This window comes from Eretmochelys imbricata, chromosome 9 (genome assembly GCF_965152235.1).
Source record: "Eretmochelys imbricata isolate rEreImb1 chromosome 9, rEreImb1.hap1, whole genome shotgun sequence".
Taxonomy (NCBI): domain Eukaryota; kingdom Metazoa; phylum Chordata; order Testudines; family Cheloniidae; genus Eretmochelys; species Eretmochelys imbricata.
This window is the reverse complement of record NC_135580.1, coordinates 99,467,082-99,486,730: the sequence shown is the minus strand read 5'-3', so window position 1 is coordinate 99,486,730 and position 19,649 is coordinate 99,467,082. Positions and strand designations below refer to the sequence as shown.

General features: G+C 44.8%; 1 protein-coding gene across 1 annotated transcript in view; it reads right to left on the bottom strand.

Moving 5' to 3' along the window:
* The window catches only part of MBNL3 (muscleblind like splicing regulator 3), a 120,643-nt gene extending 101,328 nt beyond the window's left edge, over positions 1 to 19,315 (bottom strand). Inside the window, exon 1 of the mRNA XM_077827207.1 lies at positions 19,107 to 19,315. The gene's annotated coding sequence lies outside the window, so the exon portion shown is untranslated. The remainder of the gene's footprint in view (positions 1 to 19,106) is intronic.
* Between the last annotated feature and the right edge of the window lie 334 nt (positions 19,316 to 19,649).

The window sequence follows — 19,649 nt, the reverse complement described above, 5'->3', positions numbered from 1 at the left end:
AAAAGACCAGTGAATATTTTTCTTACAGTGTGTTGAATATGAAGATAGCGAGGACAAGATTAAAAACAACAGAACAATTTGCAAAGGAAATGTTCTCTACAAGCACTGCTAACGGCATCAACCATAGGGCCAGACTTCCATGCATCCTCAGCCTACTCATGCACATTGTACTTCGCCCTAACCTCTGCAGAAATGGGGTAGAGTCTAATAGCTGTGCATGCAGATGATATTTGGTGCATGTGATTGTATACGTCCAAACTGTAATACCTGTAAATACAGGTGTTGGATTATACTACCTCTGTGTGGATCGCAGTGCATACACAAGTATGTGCAAATGGAGGCTGGGGTCTGAAATCAGCAGTTCTTTTCGAGGTGTAGGCCGGCAGTCATAGCCTGGTTAAGAGTATAATGGATGCATTCCTGCGCCCAGGGACAGTGCTAGGGCAATATAATCTACCCCCAGTCTAAACCAGCAGCTGACACGGGCCAGGAAATTAATATTTTGTGGTTGCATAGAATCCTCCACCGAAGACTCTCACAGCACTTCACAAACATTAAGGAACCAAAAAAAAAATCCTCCAATTTGTCTAGGTCCCTCTGTATCCTATCCCTGCCCTCCAGCATATCAACCACTCCTCCCAGTTTAGTATCATCCGCAAATTTGCTGAGAGTGCAATCCACACCATCCTCCAGATCATTTATGAAGATACTGAACAAAACCGGCCCCAGGACCGACCCTTGGGGCACTCCACTTGACACCGGCTGCCAACTAGACATGGAGCCATTGATCACTACCCGTTGAGCCCGACAATCTAGCCAACTTTCTACCCACCTTATAGTGCATTCATCCAGCCCGTACTACTTTAACTTGCTGACAAGAATACTGTGGGAGACGGTGTCAAAAGCTTTGCTAAAGTCAAGAAACAATACATCCACTGCTTTCCCTTCATCCACAGAACCAGTAATCTCATCATAGAAGGCGATTAGATTAGTCAGGCATGACCTTCCTTTGGTGAATCCATGCTGACTGCTCCTGATCACTTTCCTCTCATGTAAGTGCTTCAGGATTGATTCCTTGAGGACCTGCTCCATGATTTTTCTGGGGACTGAGGTGAGGCTGACTGGTCTGTAGTTCCCAGGATCCTCCTTCTTCCCTTTTTTAAAGATTGGCACTACATTAGCCTTCTTCCAGTCATCTGGGACTTCCCCCGTTCACCACGAGTTTTCAAAGATAACGACCAATGGCTCTGCAATCACAGCCGCCAATTCCTTTAGCACTCTCAGATGCAACTCGTCCGGCCCCATGGATTTGTGCACATCCAGCTTTTCTAAATAGTCCCTAACCACCTCTTTCTCCACAGAGGGCTGGCCATCTACTCCCCATGTTGTGATGCCCAGCGCTGCAGTCTGGGAGAATTCACTGCCTCTATGTCTCCACCTCCATCCTTTTCTTCTAATAACCATCATCACGTTGGAAAGCCAGCCCCGGCTCTCGCCCCCTAGCTGTGAGTCAGTCAAAAGAAAGGAACTGGCAGTGTGAAATCGGACAGGGCATCCAGTTGCCTTCAGAACACCAAAAACTCTACTTCAGAGACTGCCCCACGCTCTGGGCACAATCCAGTAAGGTCCTGAGTTTTCTCCACTCTCTCTGACCTCTTTGGCAGCTGAAGTTATTCAGCACCTCACAGAGCAGGCTCCTATCATATTCCTCCATTGCCTAGAATGAAACAAAACCCTGGGCCTTTGCCGATGTCAACGTTTTGACAAAGACCATCAATGGCTGGAGAGCTGGGAAGGGAAGGATGTAAAATAGCTCCACTAGAGAAATAGAGAAGAAAAGTGCAATGGAGACATATTTTAATCTTCTTCCTTCTTGTGGGGTCACTTGCGTTCAACACCCCATGAGCTATCCATGCAGCAGCCAGAAAAGCACACTGGCTGGCAGACTCAGGCTCTGGTTTGAACAAACACTCCAACGAGGAAGGCTGGTCTTGCAGTTAAGGCACAAAACTTCACAGATCTGGGCTTAATTCCTCGCTCCAACTTGAACTCCCTGTGTGACCAGGGGTAAATCACATAGTTGATCTGTACCTCTGCTTCCCATCCGTAACATGGGGATTACAGGTTTCAGAGTAGCAGCCGTGTTAGTCTGGACTCCACTGAATGCATCTGATGAAGTGAGCTGTAGCTCACGAAAGCTTATGCTCAAATAAATTTGTTAGTCTCTAAGGTGCCACAGGTACTCCTTTTCTTTTTATGGGGATTATAGTAACTTCTGCCCACTCTTTGTGTATGTCTACTCTGTCGCTGGGAGGCGTAATTTCCAGCTTAAGGAGACATACCCATGATAGCTCACTAATAACAGAACTGTAGCTGGGGCAGTATGAGTAGCAAGCAGAAGGGGTTAGCTAACCTGGGGTTAGACCCTGACTGAAGTCTATGGCACACACTTGCTGCTTGCACTGCTGTGGGCTACACAGCAATTTTCAGCATGCTAGTTTGATCAGAGCTAGCCCGAGTAGGTCTACCCAAGCTGGAAATTACAACTTCAGCTCCAGTGTAGACATAGCTAGAGCCTACTTGGACTGTAAACTCTTAGAGGCAGGAGCTCTTTTACTATGTGTACGTGCAAGCCCTAGCCCAACAGGGCCCTGATCTCGACTGGAACCCATAAACAGTACTGTAATACAAACCATCATTGAAATGGAAAATAAAAATGTATTATTTCAGTTGCATGTAGCCCAGGCCATACTGGAGCCCTATAGGGAGGTTAGGCACACAGCTGAAGAGATGCTGCTGATACAGTATCCAATCACCTATGGATTTGGGGCTCTCTGTGTGGCTCTGAAGAATGGTAGCATCATTTACCAGAAAAACCAGTCTCACCGAACGTACTGTTTTTGTAAACATGAAACCGGCTATATGGTAGAGTGGGGGTAATTAGCTACATTTTACTTTTGGGGTCCCAAATGTAAATGCTGGCTCTGGTCACATCTGAAAATGAGTTTAGGGAATAAAATGAGAACGGTGATCATTTGTTCTCACAAGATCAGCCATCTCTTGATGGAGAGGCCCAGAACCCTAGGCAGTGCTATTAGCATTTATGCTATTGTTATTTCTCAAGTATAAAAATTATGAATGGCTTGGTGTGAACAGCCATTGCAACCATCAGTGTCACTGAACTGGAGAGAATGCTTGAACTTAAAGAACACTGTCGCACAGCTCTCTCAATCAAACAGTTCTTATCCTGTCAGTGCCTTTAATCAGACAACTTCTCCACTTAGGACTTAGGGGCGTATACTTGATGACACAGGGTTGTGCAGATTATATATCTTACATGAACAGAAGCAGTCTCTGGCAGGATTTAAAATTAGATTTTCATACTCAATAGATGCAATGGGCCACATCCAGTCCTGGTGTAACTCCAATTACAGCACTGGAGAAACAACAGAGATGAATTTGCACCAATGAAGTCAAGGGTAATTTTTCCCACTTATGCCAGGGCTAAAGTTTGCCCAATAGAGCCAACCGGGCAATGATTCCCCTCCCCCGTCCTCATATTTTGCTTAATGTTTTTGTTTTCACAGACACTTTCATTTTTCTGGTTTCCAGTTTTTTGACAAATCCTGCCAAATTTGGAAGAAAATGGACATTTTTTGTAAAAATTCTCATTGAATCAATAAAATGCTTTCTGTTTAAAAAAATGCTTTTGTGGAAAATTTTCAATCAGTTTTATTGCCTAAAATGTGTAGAAATAAAATATAATAATCACATTTACATAGCATTTCCATTCACACATCTGAAAGCACTTTACAAAGGTGGGCAAGTATGGTCCCAATCAATACAATGGGCTTCCTGGGGCAGCAGAGTGCTTCTTTAAAAGATATGACAATTTGAGCAAGTCATTTAATCTCTGTGCCTCAGTTTCCCCGTGTGTCAAATGGGAATAATGAGACTGACATCCTTAGTAAAGCCCTTTTGAAATCGGCTGAAAGGCTCTGGGTAAGAAAAAGGGTGTTGCAGTAATGTTGTCTTCATATCTTTGCTTTCTGGCCTGAAGCTTTAACTACAAGCAGTAGGTGACGCTCCCACAGGAGTGTCATACTTTACTTTTTTATTTTTCTGGTACTGATGAAACACATTCTTTAACAGTGATCAGCAGCCAACATGGCACAAGCCAGGCAGCAAAGGGAAACGTGGGGCGAAGCGAACAGAAGAACATTCTCTTATGTAGTCTGAGGCATTTAATCCTTAGCAGTACAGGCTGCTAGTTTGCACATAGTGAAAGGCATTTAACAGAACTGATGGCTTTTGTGCCTTCATGATTAGCCACGATTTACAGAAAGCCAGAGCTTTATTTGGAAATGTCCCCTTTAGAGGCTGAAGGCCAAGACTGAACTCAAAGACTTTTGTCCAAAAAGCCAGGCACTTCAGGAGCGTGGGGAACAGTCTTTGTAGCAGGAGAGACGCACTGAGAGCTGCACAGGGGGACAAGAGAAAAACCAGTAGAGGCTGCAGGTGCTTGGGAGGCCCAATAAAGGATGTGGGGGAAACAGTGATGAAGGTGAAAGGGCTCCAAAATCACAAGGGAAGGCAGAGATTTCCAATCCAGTGCCAAACTGGAAAAGCCAGGACCACGCGCACCCCCCTGGCAGTTCCCTTTAACTCCTCTTTACTTTATGCAGCTATGCTCCACCTGTTTTCCCTTCCAATCATGCCTGACTTACAGATGTCAGCTTCATTTCAGCTAAGTCAACAGAACTGTCACATCTAGGATGCTGTTACAGAAAAAATCTTACTTACACTTTTGGCTGCATTCCACAGGCTACTTCTTGGTCTAGACCTGACCCTGTTCTTTTACTGCGAGCTTAATCCTCATGTGCTTAAGGGCATAGAGAACACACAGGAACTCCAGCGCAGGCTTGTCTAAGCTCACTCTCTTCTCCAGCTGTCAGAGTTCCCAGGCTCTCTTTCGATCATACTGTACAAACACCGCTGTTTGTTGACTATGGGCTCTCTTAGAACCTCCCCCTCTTATATATATATTTTTTTTTCTCTGTTGCATCTGGAGACAGAAAAAACAAACAAGAATTTTCGCTTGGGAGCCTATAAGGTAAATTCCTGCCACAAAACAAAGGTAATGGTGAACAATCTCAGGAGTTTCCTGTCCACAGCCCTGGCCCCAAGCTGAAAACATGTCTCAAGTTCATCCATTTAACTTCACCAAGAGGTTATTCATTCTGCAACAAGGAGCCAGGATGTCAATGAAGTACCTGACCTAAATACAAAGGACTGTGTGACTATCTACTGTGGTAACTCCTTATGGGGCCTCATCATCTGGATTACTACAACAGCCTTTCCTCTAGCCTTGGCCAGTGCAATATTCATTCAGAATGTTGCCACGACTCCTCTCGTTACTTTCACCGCGTCTTTCCTCTATTTGCATCTCTCCCCTGGCTCCCTCTTCTCTATCACATCAAATGCACACCGCTTGTCTTCACTCCCAAGGCCCTCCATGGGCTATCCCTATCCACCTATCAAACCTCATTCAGGATTGTGATGTCAGCACCCACCTTCATCACCCTCTTGCTACGTTTTCAAACAAGCACCTTCACTGCCCCTAATGGGCAGGAAGAGCTCCCTGCAAACATCTGCAATGCTACTTCATTATCCTACAAATCCCTCCTTAAAACTCGCTTTTGCTGTAATGTTTTAACAGCATTTGGGCCACCAGTATGATAAACCATTGCCCAGCACACTGACCAACATTGTTCATTGTTTCCTTGTAGTCCTCTGGCTGTCTGTATCCATCTGTTGTCTTGTGTCTTACACTGAGATTGTAAACTCCTTGGGACAGGGGCCGTCTTTCTGTTCTGTGTTTGAACAGGGCCTAGCAGAATGGGAATTGGCCCATGACTGGGATTCCAAGGCCCTCTGATAATATAAATAATAAAGCAGTGGAATTATCAATGAACAAATGAGATCTCTATCTAATCAGTGAGATGTCATTGGCTCTGGTTCTGAGAAGACAGGATAGCTGCAAAACTTAATACACAATAAGCCAGGCATTTCTCAGTTTTTCAGTAGTGATGTATGGGGGGGAGGGGGGGGGGTCTAAAAATTGCATAACTAGGTAAATTGTATATAGGGGCACCACGTGATGAAATTTTTAAGTATCTGTTGTACAGTTATATTTTTGAGATCAGCTCTTTCTTAAAATATGCATAACCTTAAAAAAAGTGGGTGTGAGGGGGGAGGCAGGATCCAACGCCCATTGAACAAAATAAGAGTCTTCACTGCACTTTGGTTCAGGACCTCCATGTGTTAACTCAATCAATCCTTTAGGTAAGCTTGTGCTTGGTATTTTGGAAGGTTAACAGACAAGATAACTGGTGTAAATCAACATAGTTCCACCAAGTCAACAGGGCCCCACCTATTCAGACCAGCCGAGGACTGATCCAAATGGGGTGTTAAAAGTACTTACTGGTACCATTTTAATCAGCAAAATAGTGTTATATAGCCTGGCACATCTTCTCTGTTACAATGTGGAATTAATAAAGACACAAAGTTTAAGATGTAAGAGTACCATTGGCATGACGTTAGTCAGGGATCCTATTAAGATACAATTTTTATACGGAAACACAGACAGTGTCAAAGTCAAAATTAAATAGGCTCTAAAGAACACCAGGAAAGTTAATTCCTTCAGTTAAAAGAATAAAAGATATCCGAATCACACCTGAAATTCAATAAAAAGCTCTAATCTAAACCCACAAAGATACATTCAAATTAAGACCCTGATTTAGGAAAGCACTTAAGCATGTACCAAAAATCCCTTGACTTCAGTGGGATTTAGGCATGTGCTTATGTGTTTTTGTGAATTAGGGCCTCCTGCAGCCATGTTTCCCTTATAAGGGTTATCAAAATCAGGGGTTAGAATCATAGAATATCAGGGTTGGAAGGGACCTCAGGAGGTCATCTAGTCCAACTCCCTGCTCAAAGTAATGTAGTGTCCTTTATTATACGCGACATGTACAGCAATGCCACGCACCATGGGGCTCAGTGACTATTAAAGGCCAAGTCGTTATCTGTAATCAAGTTTCTTTGGCTGTCTGGATTTATAAGCTCTAACACTGGGAGGTGGGGGGGAATGTTTGTTTTCTTCCATAAAGAAGTTGTCCCGAGCAAATTATCACAGCCCGCCCTCTGCCTAACCCTGACTAATATGCAGCCCTACACCCTCCTCCCTTCTGCAAGGCTGTGATTAGCAGATTCGGGTCATGATCAAGCAGATTTCATGTTTTAATTCTCCCTTTCGTTTTCAGCTCTCTTTATGGGTGCCTGGATCTTCTGCATACATCTAAATAAACTACAACAACACAAACAATTACTGTCAAGAACTATGGGTGCTTTACTGCAGAAAATAAGCTGCTATAATATTATAGTGACAATGCCCCCAGATGAAGGTGTCTGATGTTGCCCCCAAACATGTCCATCCGCTCCACACATTAGAGCTGCACATACTTGCGAGAATCCTGATTCCTGCTCTCTCAAGAAGCAAGAATCCCAAGGTCAGTCCTGGCCTGTTTCCCAGCAAATCACCAGCAACCCTCCTATCATTACTGCACCAGGGCTGTTTGAGCCTTATTTCCCAGCTGGTATTTCTGAAAGAAATCTGCTCTGTGTCAGCAAACACATTAGATGGCAGTAATCCCTGTCCTAGCCCTTTGCTCACCGGATTCAATAGACTTGCTCTCTGAAATCACTCACCTGAGATTCCATTTGGAGAAATCCAAGAAAAACCACAATTTTAAATGGGCTTAAAATACTAATATGTCCTGATGTCAAACTGAGGGCCTGATCCACCACTTCAATGATTGGTTTGCTTAGAAAGGACTGATCCCGTACTAAGCAAACTAAGGCTACATTAATCTATTTATTTATTTATTTACAATAGCACCATTTATTTGTCAGATGCTTTCTAAAAATATAAGGACAGCGTGTGCTCTGGGGAGCTCACAATCTAAGAGAGGTCAGGGAATGGGAACAACACTGACTCATTAATACAGTTCCACATTAAAAAGGGAAAATACCTAGTTAAAGAGTTTATACTTTAAAAACAGATATCCTTATCAACGGTATGGAACTGCTAGTAACAATTATATTAACATTTAATGGACTTTTACTATTTAGAATATTAAGTGTCTGCATTCCATTCCAGTTTCACTTTTATTTATTGTCAGTTTCATCATCTAAGTCTCAGACACTACCACAATGACACCCTGTTTATCAGAAACACTGCAGGGGAACTTTTGTTCTTGGCGCTCTGGAATTTTTTAATTTCAGCTGTTTCCACTTGAATGTCAATCCAGGTCCTCTCTTTTCCTTCAGGAGCATTTGCTACATGACTTTCCTAAAAACAAGTTCTCTCAAAAATTTGTATCCACCAAGCGGGAAAGGAGGCAGTACCACCAACCTCTCTTTACTCACTGCAGGACAAACTGAAAGCCCCTGCCACAGAGTGAAAGCCAGTCCCAGGTTTTATCTATACACCATGTGATAAGCGTGGTCATTCTGTAACATACACATGCGTCAAACAGCAGCTTGACTGAGACCACAAACTCATTTCACTTGTGACTGAAAGCAGATTGTAAATCCAGGGCACTAGTGGTGAAAGTCGAGAACCTAATTAACTCACTACTCCACATTACCCTCCTAGGAATTACTGATGTGAAAGCGGACATCAGTGAACACAGAGTGCAGTGAGAGCAGTAAAGTCACGCCCAGAAATGCAGATTTTCTTTTTAAAAGAAAAATTAGTTTTAACATTTCATCACAGAAAGGTCCCAAATCGAAGCTGTAACCCCACCAGCCAGCATTTCTACTGCAGACTGAGCAGCCCAGAGTGTTTAAATGAAGGACATCAGGAACACAGATAACCAACCACAGGTGTTTGCAGTTGAAAAAAATCAGAAATATTCCCACTAAACCTTCCCAGGCTCATTTCCATTTCCAAAGAACCTGAGCCGGGACAGTTGTTACACTGTGTGACTGCACTGCATGCAAACCTGCAAAGCACTGCATACCAAGTTAGAGTCTCAATCCCGCAATGCTGCCCCATTCTTTAGGGCCCAGTTCAGAACCCTAAAGAAATCAAAGAGGCTCCACATGGCCAGAGCCGTCTGTGCGCACGCTACACAGTAAGGGATTGACAAAGCAAGGCCAGGCAAACAAATACATTTGGAAGCCTACAGCACAGGGCTGCGTGGACGATTATTTGTGAGCAGGCCACGGAGGAGCCAGTTCAGACCAGACTGACTGTCTGCAATAATGCAGGATCAGTCCCACAGTTACTAAGCTGTCCATTGCATCTGTTTCAAACGTACATTAATTGCCAATAAAAACGTATTTGACCTTCTTGCAGCTCCAGCTTACAGCTACATTAAGCATTGTGCTTATTAATCAATAAGTTATTACACTAGTGGCATTGTTTTATGATTTCTAATTTAAAAAAAACCCAAACACTAGCTGGCAAGAAGTGGAACCACTGTCAACAACAGCTTGATCCTGCCCCGCACGGAGCATTCCTTCAGCTCCTGAGCACCCTTAAATCTTGCTGAAGTCAGTGGAAACTGAGAGCACTCAGCACATCAGAGGAGCAATCGAGATTGATCCTCCTTCTCAACTGTCCCTCTTTTTCAGAGACACGCATTCTAGCCCTAGTCACCCCGTTCTGCACAAGTGTGGTTCCCCCTCACACTTACTGTTGGAAATAAATTACATCTGAAACAAAGAGAAACTGCAGTCATCCACAGTCACTTACACACAGGGACAGGGGAGGACTACCCCAGGAATTTAGGTTTCCTGTATTAATAATCTGCTTGTCCCCCTCATTTGTGGGTATTTGTCACCTGGCCTTTGGCATGACCTGAGCCCTCTGTTAAAGGCTGTTTCTAATTCCAATGGTTTCTGTATTTTACAATGGCATCAAGCCCTGTTTCCATCTGACGTAGGAAGTCAGGATATAGTCAATTACAAATCCCGTTGCTGGGCTGAGTTTACAAATCCCAGTGTCTCCTTAGCAGCAAACACTGGTTGCTTTTAAGTTGAAATATGACTACAAGGCAGTGTACAGCAAGCAAATAAGTCAACTATTAGACCTACCACAGACCGTCTAAATAGATCTCAGGGTCCTTTTTTCAGTTGTATCTTTCCACCATACAATATGGCACAAAACTGATGTGGTACCACTTAACAGAACCTTCATTCGATGAATGCATCCGATGAAGTGAGCTATAGCTCACGAAAGCTTATGCTCAAATAAATTGGTTAGTCTCTAAGGTGCCACAAGTCCTCCTTTCCTTCATTCTAAGCATCACATTTGAGACCAAAGTACTGCACACAGTGTCTGTGGTACTGTCCCACCTCCTGCAGAACCCAGTCCTGCAAATCCCTACTCACATGACGTCAATGGGACTAGTCTCATGAGACAGGCCTATGTGTGTCAGTAGGGGGTTTGCAGCTATCACACATAGATCATCAGACAGGGGTGCGTGAACTCCAAAGGGCAAATTTTAAATGACGGGTGGCAGCTTTATAATCAATTCTCTGCTCTGCAATGTGGGGGATCTTGGTGAGCTTATTGGGACTCCTCTTTCCCTCCTAAGACTGGCAGGTGCAGAACCATCATCCTTGGTAAAGTCTTGCATCACTGCAGCTCCCCACCCAAGTGAAAGTCCCTCTCCTCCCTCTAGGAGGAGGGGGGGAAAGCCTGCTTTGGCCAGCCTCATTTACATGAGTTAGAATGTTGCATACCCATAGCTCCACATGCTGGGTTAGGTTGCTTTAGTTGGGATTTGTCCTTGTTCTGATTGCATACATGATAATAGATTGTGATTGTGCGTGTACTCACAGAAGGGCTCAGGAATTGTACTAGCTATGCCCTGAGCCACCCTGACTGTACAGGGAGCTGACTCTGACTGGGGCGGGGAATCAAGCTCAACACAGGCAGGACCAAGGGGTCTGCCTGAGAGACCGGGTGTAGGGCTCGGCATGAATTTTTCAATGAATGTTTTTTCATCACAAATGCCAATTTGTCAAAACCAAAACTGTTTATGGGAAAGGATCAATTTTGATTAATTTCTCATTGTGGAAAATATCTAGGGGAAAAACTTAAAATGGAAGAGTTTCATTTTTCAGGTCCAAATACTTTTTGGTTTGAAATTTAAGTTAATTTCTAAGGATTTAAAAAATAAATAAATAAATAAAAAAAATCACAAATAAACTAGAAGTTCAAACTGACGCAACCTGAATTTTTTTCAGATTTTTGTTCACGGAAGTTTTAGAGATTTCAACTTTTCGTCCCAGTTCAGGATGGGAAAAAAATTCAAAATCTCAAAAATTCTCATATGATGGGAAATCTGTTTTGTGCCCAGCTTTCAGGGGGCGCTCTACTGCTGGGAGTGGGCTCTCTATTCACGGGCCCTCTCCCCCGCACCAGGAGAGTCTGAAAGTGGGAGTGGACGAGGCTGGAATAGCAATGGTGTGGCGCTAACTTCACAAGACCCAACCAGCAGCTGCACATAGCAACTGGATCTGGTAGCACAGACTTTGGACTGTATCAGACAGGTGGAGGAAAGCCAACCCAATGCCTCCCTGCCTGCCACTGAGACTGCCTGGACCCGTAAGTGGGCTTTTAGGTGGCATGGGGATGTTGTGTGACAAAGTTCTTGACCTCAACTAATCCGACAATTAACATCTGGAACTGTGGAGTGGCACTGACTGGCAAGCCCAGTTTGGTTTGTAGTTGTGTCGGGGATGGGAAGAACCCAGAATTTAGGGACAAGGTTAAAAAAAGAGAAAATATTTTGATGAAATATTTTATGAGAAGAATATTTTGCAGCTAAAATTCAAAATTTCTACATTTTTTTCTTTGTTTAAATTTAAAAATTTGACAATTCTTACCAGAACCCCCAAAGCCCTTGGGTTTACTGAAGGTAGGTCACCCAGGTGAGAAGTTGGGATTTTAACAAAGGCACAACCATCTCTTTGGAAGGTTTGTGTTTCATGATCAGTATGACATGAAAAACTATTCAAGTCAGTTTAAATTTTGGGCCTATCATTCTTGATGGTGCCTCCTCAGAAAAGTCCTCCAAACCAATTATTATTCAGTCAGGTCCTGAGTCAAGAGAGTTCTCGATCTGGTTAGCATGCATATTGCAGGAAGATCTCAAAGGGAGTTAGGGTACTGTACAATTTTTGGTTTAACGTATTTTTAGAGAGAGACAATTTAAAAAGAGCTATCGCGTGATGTTCTCCATCTGCCTGGGGAGGTTTCCTTGTCAACAAATCTTGGAAATTTTCTCTCTCAGCATTCCTAGCTTTATTACTAACTTTAATGACCAATCCATCAACTGATCAGAAAAACAGCCATGGGCCAACAGGAGCTTTGCTTGGTGAGACCGCACACTTTGGTCCATTATTATATAAGCCTCTGCACTTTGATAGCACTGTCCACACTTCACAAATATTAATGAATTAAGTCCCATGAACCAAGGAAGTATTATCCCCATGGGGCTTGTGCACCATCTCTCAGGGAGTCCAAAGCAAAGCCAGGAATGGAAAGGAGACTTCCTGAGTCCCTTTTCCATGCTGTGGCTATAGCCCAGCCTGCTGTGATTTAAAACACTTTTAAATAAAAATATTCAGCTTTCTGCTGTTTAAAAATGCTAGTGCAGCCCTGGCCCTCTAAAAGCACAAATAAAGGCTTCACCGTCCAAATTAAAGTCAGCGGCTGCATTACAGAGACTCTGAAATGCAAGAAACATGTTGTACTTGGTGTCAGATTTATTGCTGCCTTGCAGAATAAAGCCAAACATCTTTATATGGAAAAACACTGCTGCTTTTGACCCAAACAGATTTGGAACAGGAAGTAAAAACAAATTACCCAGCTGCGGCCTCACCGAGTTATGAGCCAGAGCAGAGAAACCAGCATTTCCTGTCATTGCTTGTCACAGTTCATGACTGCCCCGACTGTTTTGCACACTGTTTTCTTAGGGCCCAATCCTGCTCCCACTGACACGGATAGGAATTGGATACTGATGTCCATAAGAGCAGGGTTGGATGGTTAATAAATAAAAATCACTGGAGAGAAACAGGCAAATAAACTGTGAGGCTAAATTCTTTGGAAAGAACAGTGCAAATCTCACAGGGCCAGATTCTCAGCTGGTGCAAACTGACAGAACTCGACTAGCTTCCATGCAGCTACACAGATTTACAGGATCTACCCATTGACTCAATATGGGCATATTTGAGCCCCGCCAACCCCAAGCATTTAAAATCATGAGTTAGGCCTCAACTAGTCATGAAGTTGGCTTAAAAATCATGAGGTTTTTTTAAATAACTTTGGGTCCTTTTCTTTGCCGTTGGTTTTGAGCTTTAAGTTACACTGGTCACATTTTCAAGCTTTTCTCTGCAAACACAAGGGCTAGAAACTTTTTTTCTTTTTCCTTTTTAAACAAAAGCTGAGTTTCTCACTCAGTCGTTTGACTCCAGGACCTGGGGCTTTCAGAAAAACACCAAACAGATCACAAGACCTGCAACAAAAGTCAGGAGTGTTGGCAACGTTGTGAGTGTCCCTTTTGCAAAAGACCCTTATTGAATGCCAAATATGCTGGCTTCATATGCTCACGAGAACAAATGTTCCAGCCGCAGCATACATTGCAACAAAAGCTGCAATTTACACAGACCGCACACACCAAACTAAAGCCTTTTAATTCAACATTGTAATTAAAATCCTACTTTCGTACAGGCTTACACTACTATTTTATTAGCTCAAGCAGATATAACCTACAAAATTTTAAAAGGTTAAACACCAGGTAGTAAAATGTTTAACACCACAGAACCAGGTTTTCTGAAGTTTAAAAAATAAATTAATGAGCCAGATTCTGGAATTGTAATGCCAATAGAGTTGTACCAAATTTATGGTGAGAGCAGAATCTCACCTTACACTCCGAATCCTCTTCTGGGTGTCTCACTAGCTTGTATAAAGCCATCCAGAATGTGCATAAGGGCATATGAATATGCATAAGGGCATATGAATATATATTCTGCACAATAAAATATCTGACTTTCGTAAGGGCATGTGCTTTATACAGTAATTAAAGCACCCTGAGTAGCACACATGAATGTTCTCTCTCACACATGGCAATTTCAACTCCTACCTCATATTCTTCTAAATCTGTCACCTTCTCTTTCCTACAAGCTGCTTTGGCTGAGGAGCTGCATTGTGAGAAAGGAAACCTTCTTTGCACTCATGTTATCCTTGCATGAAATTCCCACTGCTCCCCCAAGAAGCCTCCAGATCTGAAATCCAAGTTTATCGCGCCGAGGAAAGAACAATAAATGGGAGGTAGAAAAGGCAGTCGAGTCAGTCAGAAGTGCCGCCAAAATCCAAGCTCTTGCTCAAAAAAAGGCCCTCCCTTAGGAAGGCTGCCAATCAAACCTGGATCACGAGGCTGTTTTCAGAGAGTGAATAGAGTTCTTATTGACACAGCTTATGTCTGCAGCATGCAGCCCTCTGCAAGTCTTTCAAGAACAGATCGGATTACACAGGCGCATTCTCCCTGATTTTATGCGTTCAGAAGCCCTTAGACATAAAATACCATCCCCTAAAGACTACAGTTTTTCCATTGCATATCGCTATATGTGCTCTTTGAAAAGCACACAGTCAGATTCTGCTACCCTTACCCCGGCTGAGTGGAACCTTACTCAGTGAGACGTCCAATTTAAATCGATGGCGCTAATCACAGGATACTACTCAAAGTGAGAGAGGAAGAATCAGTCCCGTGGTATGTCCTTCACATCAAGCTGGGGCAAGAAAATATTTGAAGATACTAGTTCTAATCTGGGAATATAACATCTCTTCTGAGTGTAAAACCACAGCCCTTTACGGGAGTTTACCCAGAAAAATGGAAGCGCATGTACCTTTTAAACAAACAACAACTACACTGCCGCACTGTATCTGATGCAAATTAGATACTAATTCAGGAAAGCACCTTGAGCATGTGCTCAAATCCCACTGAAGCAAGGGACCCTGAGTGTGTGCTTAAGCTAGACCCTGATTCAGGGGCTACGTTGGCAAGAGGGCTAAGAGACCGATGTGTGCCTTGGCTGGCGGTCTACAGCATGTTAATTAAAAAGAGAGAAAATACGCATGAGTTATTTGTTTACCTGCCAGGTAAGAGAGAATTACCACCAAAGCATTATAGAATTTTCTCACTGAAATTTTACTTATGGGAAAGCACGTGGGCAAATCAAAAGAGATTTGTACTCTTGAGCTTCTACATGAGTAAAGACAAAAACATTCTACAACAAACAGGATACTTGCCCCCTTCTAGGCTTATTTTCTTGTTCAGGCAAATGTTTAGAGCATGTTTGCAAATTTTCTAATGTTTTGCTAGAACACATTTTGTGATTAAGGGGGCTGGAGGGTTGGATCTGGGGAGATGGCACGCTGGACCAGTGTGATGCAGCAGCTCTCCTCTGTTCTGTCTGGACTTGGTTTTCAGAGTGCTGTAATAGAGCCTCTGTTCATACCTATACCTTTGTCAATGCAAATGTATTCAAACGCTGCCTTCAAGCACACAACTGCCATTTCAGTGGCTAGTGCAGGATTCCTAATACTCCATTCGGTTTCCACATGCGACTACGAGTGTGGTTATGGTCAGAAAAGTGATCGTGTGAAGACAGCATCTGCTCCATGTGTGTGAGTGTCACACAAGTGTTTGCCCCACTGCTAAAGATAATTTTTACTACTGCTAGAGCTAGAGGAGAGTGAGGTGGATTCTTATTCTGCCTTGGGCATCATGAGCCATGTTGTGAGCCAAATTCTGACATCAGAATCATTATTACTGGTGACAAAAGCAGCGGGGGAAAGCAGTCTGATTTTCAAATCCCTGTATGAGTTTGACAGACTGGTGCCTAGAAAATCATCCTGTGACTTGTAAACGAAAAAAAAACTGATCAGAGAAATAATGAAACTGGAACCTCACAATGCCATTTTGTGATAGTAACCCCACCTCACGGCTTTCTAAAGCAGTGCTCAGAGGAAGGGAAAGAGGTGGGATGGACGCAGGGAACCACCTGGTAGCTCTGTATTCATTGCCCTTCACTGGTATTACTACTCCAGGAAACACAGAGGGGAGGAACAAATAAATACCTAGCATCCTCCTCCTTGACTTTCAGATCTGTTTAGGGTCCTGCTTAAAATGTTCTGAGGGGCTCTGAAGTCAGTAGCAGGATTTAATAGATGTGCACCCTACAATAATTAAAACAGGCAGAAAGAATCTGTTGCTTAAGTAGCTCTGAAGCTATTCATCATCTATTGGACCATCACAAATTTAAAATGGCTTCATTTTAAAAGAGAAAGAGCAAGAGAGCACGCACGGGAAATTAGCACTTGTAAAATGGCTCGTGCCATAATAGCTTTGCAAAGCATTTTCAAATTGTGTGTGTGTAATAATGCTATGGTTCCTACAACAGAGCAATGTAATCATACAGCAAACACACGCCAACATGCTAGACCACATGGACTTTTACCCAACAGACAGGAAGCCAGCTAAAGGTCTGACACCTATGAGTGTGGATGCCTGCGACTCCAGGATTCCTGAAGCTTAGACTACTAAACAAGCTCCATCTGTCCATAGGTTTCTTTCTTGGCAAACTAATTCCCATCCCATTGGACAAGGAGACAAGTTTGGAGACAGCATCATGCAGTTTTTATGCTCTTCAAACGAGCAAACATTGCAGAAGTGGGTCCCTATGCAATGACTGCAGAATCAGGCCCAAAGCCCTTTCCTGAGGGTTTGCATGAGTAGGATTTGAACCCCCATTTGTAACCAAGCCAGCAGCTCTCAGAACTGCACTGTGTCATTTAAAGAACCATCCAAACTCCACAGTGGGAAGACGTGTACTACCTTAAATTGGTAGGATACCAACAGTGAGTATTCAAAGGGTGGAAAACCCCATCTCTTCAACCTCAGGGAAGCTGCTTTGTGGAAATTTAACTGCATCGCCTCTGCCACTGAATAATCCCAGCAGAACCAGACTTGATTTAGGCTGCTCCAACTCTGTCTGACACTTGATAGCTTTAACACAGCATAGACTATTCCCTCACTCTAATTACAGGATCACATGACATGTCCAACAAGTGCTGTAATTTAATCTTGTCCCAAAGTTTCTGATCCCATCACATGCTATTCATGTCCAACCCTCTCTGTGTCGATAGGAGAAAGCCATAAAGAATGACTAAGAACAATTCAGTATCAGACACCAGAAAGTATTTTCTTGTAGTCAAAAATAATTTCCTGAAACAATGTCATCAAACCAATTTAACTGACCGATTTTAGGCGAATACATGAGTCATGACTCTTGGCCATTCAAATGCTAGTCAACACAAAACACACATCAGTGTTATTACTACTATCCGTCATGCATATGGTGCTGCACATTTACTCAAAGCTTTAAACACGCAGGTCTTGATCCTGCATTGAATTTTGTGGAGTTACTTATATGAGAACGGATTACTCCCATGAGTAAGGGATGCAGGATCAGGCTCATGGAGCGAGACAGGTTCACTACGTCAGCGCCAGAGGATGCTCATTACAGCAGCTCATATTTTGCCATTAAATGCTCTAAACACGAAACTACATCACACCTAATGTTGCTGCAAAGAGAAATGCTTTCATTCCTGTAAAATAACTCTACATCCAGAGCCTATTTAACGTTAGCAGGTCTTTTACATTTTCTTCTAACATCTATTTGGGGATATTTTTCCTTGAGTGTATGCTCCATAAAGCCATAGATCCTCAGTGATTCAGCAAAGAGGAGGAACCCTGGCTGAAGGCACACCTACTGACAACTGTCAGACCAGCAGGGCGAAAATGTGAAAATGGGAGAAGTTGCAATCTCTATCATGGCCGCATGCTTTCTGAAATGCGTATCCCTGGCCTTCCAGCGTGGGAGGTTCTACCTGCAGACAGGAGAAAACAAACTGCTCTAGACACTTCCTTAAATTAACTCTGCCTAGAAGCAAACGATGCAAACAACACACCGCAGAGCCAACTTCAACTTAGCCGGGCTTGGGCTCTTTGTTTCTAGGCAGACTACAGTGCAGTGGCCAGAATGAACAAATGCGCATGTCTTAATTGGAGTCCAAAAAAATCTCTCCCTAGCCCTCTCTGTTTACTGTAGTAACATAGGAGTCCATCAAACAGTTTGCACTGTTTTTACAGAAATAAAAGGGTGCATAAATACGGCACTAAATGCCATTTTCCCTTGCCTCCAGATTTTACAGGGGAAGATACTGTCTCAAATACTTTCAGCAGCTTGGATCGTAGGTTTTTTTAAAAATCCGAAAATGCAAAACAAAATAGGGCTACTGAATTATTTCAGGGTTAACAAGATAACGAAGGGCCCACGTGCATTTTTTCAAAACTGTTTAGCTGGACAGAAGCAAGGGACAAGGAGGCTAAACTGACCAAGGGTAATGCATCATAAACACCCGCTGCCCATATGCCTTTAAACAGAGAGGCGAGGCACTGGCTATGAAGCACTGCGACGGTCTCCTTCTTACGGCAGCAGTGTTTTCCCAACCAAAACTTTTATCAATTGTTTACAGGCTGGTCTAGCCGCCTGGGCATCAGGCAAGGTACGAGCCTGGGACGCGAACAATGCCAGTCTCAACTTTCACTCACACACACACAATTCCGAGCTGACATCTCACACAGCAGGGCCATGACACCGGGCTCTCCCCCACCAGCAAAATCCCCACAACCAACCCCCACAGGCCACAGCCCGCTCGGAGCCCGTCCAGCGACCGCATCCGCGCCGGGAGCTCGGCTCCCGCCTCCCCGCCCGGCTCCCCCGCCAGGGCACAGCCGCCCCGGGCAGGTTGGACCCTGGGCCGGGCGCCGCCGGGCCCGCTGCTCGCTCGCTCGCTCTCGCCCCGCGGTGCCGGGGCGGGCCGCCGGGCTGGGCTCCGCGGGCCGCCCCGCTCGGGGGCCGCCGGGCTGCGCACCCCGGCCGCGGCGGCTCCGCTCCAGCCTTACCTGGCGCGTCCCCGCCGATGGCAAGACCCGGGCGCGGAGGGGCCGGCGCGGGGGCGCAGCATGCCAGGGGGCCGGGGCAGAAGCCGAAGCGGCGCTAAGCGGACCCGGGCCGGCGGAGCTCCTAGCAGGGGCGCAGGCTGGGTGCCGCCATCTTACAGCCAGGCAGGGCTTCCCCGACTGGCCGCCGCCGCAGCGAGCGCCCCGCGCCAGCCCGCCCCACGCGCCGTGCGAGCAGCTCTGGGGTGGGGCGCGTCGCGCCAGAGCCCGACGCCGCCCGCCCAGCGCGGCCCGAGACGCGCGGCCCGGCCCTTTACCTAGTCAGCGCCGCGAGTCCCTGCGGCCGCCGGCTCGCCTCCCATGGGCCGCGCCGCGTCCGGCTGCGCCTCGGCCCGGCTGCTGCCATGGCAACCGCGCCCCCCCACCCACCCACCCACCCACACGCGCGCGCGCGCGGGGCGCAACCGGGGCGGGGGTTGGGGGGGACTCAGAGCCATTGAACCAGACCGTGACCCCTGGGTCTGAGGGGAAACCCCTGCCAGCCTG